General features: G+C 38.8%; 1 pseudogene; it reads left to right on the top strand.

Moving 5' to 3' along the window:
* The window catches only part of LOC105536964, a 47,323-nt pseudogene that overhangs the window by 12,403 nt on the left and 32,571 nt on the right, over positions 1–2,349 (top strand).

Here is a 2,349-nt window from a genome sequence, read left to right on the forward strand (position 1 = left end):
ATCTCATTAACATTATTAAAATAACCTCACATTTTGAAGTTCATGATTATTTTCTCACCAGAACAATTGACTTTCATAAACCACATGGAAAAACAAATGCTTTTTTTTTTTTTTTTTTTAAGGTCCAGGCACCACAACATTACCCTGTGTTAACACTGGTCCTAGACAGAAATCTGTTGTTTGCCTTATTTTTTGTTCCTTCCATTCCTAACTCCTGGTGGAAACCAAAAATTTCTTGTTGTTTCTTCGGATCTCCATGTCTACCTTTCAACTGCCTTACATCTCTTGGTACCTAGTACCCTTTTATTGTGTTACAGTGTATAACCTGGACAGAATTATAGGTTGATGCAAAAGTAATTGTGGTTTTTGTTATTGTTTTCAATGGCAAAAACTGCAGTTACTTTTGCAGCAACTTAATAGCCATGAAGTATCCATGATAGTCTCACTTTTTCCCAGCTTCCTCTACTAATACCTAGTTGTCTTGTGTTACGCATTTGCTTAGAAACATGCTCCTTTGTTTTCTAGGCTGACGGCTAACTCATATGATAAATAAGTATTACGGAACTTAAGGAGAAAGGAATCCTTCCTTCCTTTACCCTGTCCCCCTAACTGTAAGACCTTTCCCTAGAAGAAATGAAAGATTTAAGTAATGGTCTTTTAGAAATTACCCTCTGTAGTATGACTGATATTTGGTGAAATCTATGTTAAGCAAGCTTACAGTTACCTGTTTATTTAGGAGTCAGGCATGTCCAAAGCTAATGTTACATTATTATCTTATACTGATGATTCTTTGGGTGAACTTGGTTGAGAAGTTCTGGGGAATAGTCTATATACTGATGTTGTCTTTCCTTCTCAAAGGTGTGTGACATATATATAAATTATAACCTTCCATTAGTGGTGGTGTCTCTTCCTGGGATCTTATATTCTGCACTCTTCAGCCTGGATGCCAACATCCTGAACCAGAGGTGTTTTATTATAAGCAGGTACAAAGCCTTTTTACCATTTTATGAAATGGTATATCATAATTTTCTCTTCATCTTTCAGCTGTAATACAAAAAATATTCCTATTTGTCTTTGGCCAGGGCCTCTGGAAATCAGGCTTGCTATTGGACATGAGATTCCAATATGGGGCCGTGATAGCTGTGTTGTTTTTAAATCCTCCACTGGTGTGGCTACGGAATAAAAAAAAAAAAAATCATAGTTAAGGACCTGTTGTGCAGTGGTACTATTGCACTCAGTGTTGTTCATTCTAATTGCCATGTCTTCAGGAAAAATTAGTCATTTGCTGACAATTGCTTTAAGTATTTGTAGCTTCTCTGATAAAAATATTTTCTGGGAGATAAGGGGAGCTGTTGCCAATTATGTGGAACTGTAAGTATTATTTCTGGTCTCTAATTCTGTAACTTGTGGACTGAAATTACTTTTCTCAATCCATAAATGTAAACCTTTTTTTTTTTTTTTTTTTGAGACAGTGTTTTGCTCTTGTCAACCTGGAGTGCAACAGCACCTTCTCGGCTCACCGCACCCTCCGCCTCCCGGGTTAAAGTGATTCTCCTGCCTCAGGCTCTGGAGTAGCTGGGATTAAAGGTGCCTACCACCACACCCGGCTAATTTTTTGTGTTTTTTCATAGTGACAGGGTTTCACCATTTTGGCCAGGCTGGTCTCGAACTCCTGAACCCTCTGGTGATCCACCCACCTCGGCCTCCCAAATTGCTAGGATTACAGGCATGAGTCACCATGCCTGGCTAAGTGCAGACCTTGTTGGTGTAACTTGTAGGACTATGTCAAGTTTAAAATGTTTAAAAACTAATTAGTTGTTAATAGTTGTCAGACAAGAAAAACAAATTTTAGATTTCCCTTTTGTGCTTTCTGCTGCATCATTTTCTTTCCATTAAGAAAATACATTTTATATCAGTGACTGACTGTTTTTGAGCCTCTATTAATTTTTTTTCATGTTACTTTTAAATTTTGGGATAAATATGCAGAAGGTGCACGTTTGTTACATAGTTATGCATGTGGCATGGGGTGGTTTGCTGCACCTATCAACCTGTCATCTAGATTTTAAGCCCCATATGCATTAGGTATTTGTCCTAATGCCCTCCCTCCCCTTTCCCCTCACCCCCGACAGGCCCCAGTGTGTGATGTTCTCGTCTCTGTGTCCATGTGTTCTCATCATTCAATCCCTACTTATGAGTGAGAACTCTATTAATTTTTACTTTTTTGAGATGGAATCTAGGTCTTGTTGCCCAGGCTAGAGTGCAGTGGTGTGATCTTGGCTCACTGCAACCTCCGCCTCCCAGGCTCAAGTGATTCTCCTTCCTCAGCCTCTCGAGTATCTGGGATTACAG

This window comes from Mandrillus leucophaeus, unplaced genomic scaffold (assembly GCF_000951045.1).
Source record: "Mandrillus leucophaeus isolate KB7577 unplaced genomic scaffold, Mleu.le_1.0 Scaffold1661, whole genome shotgun sequence".
In the NCBI taxonomy this organism is placed as follows: Eukaryota; Metazoa; Chordata; class Mammalia; order Primates; family Cercopithecidae; genus Mandrillus; species Mandrillus leucophaeus.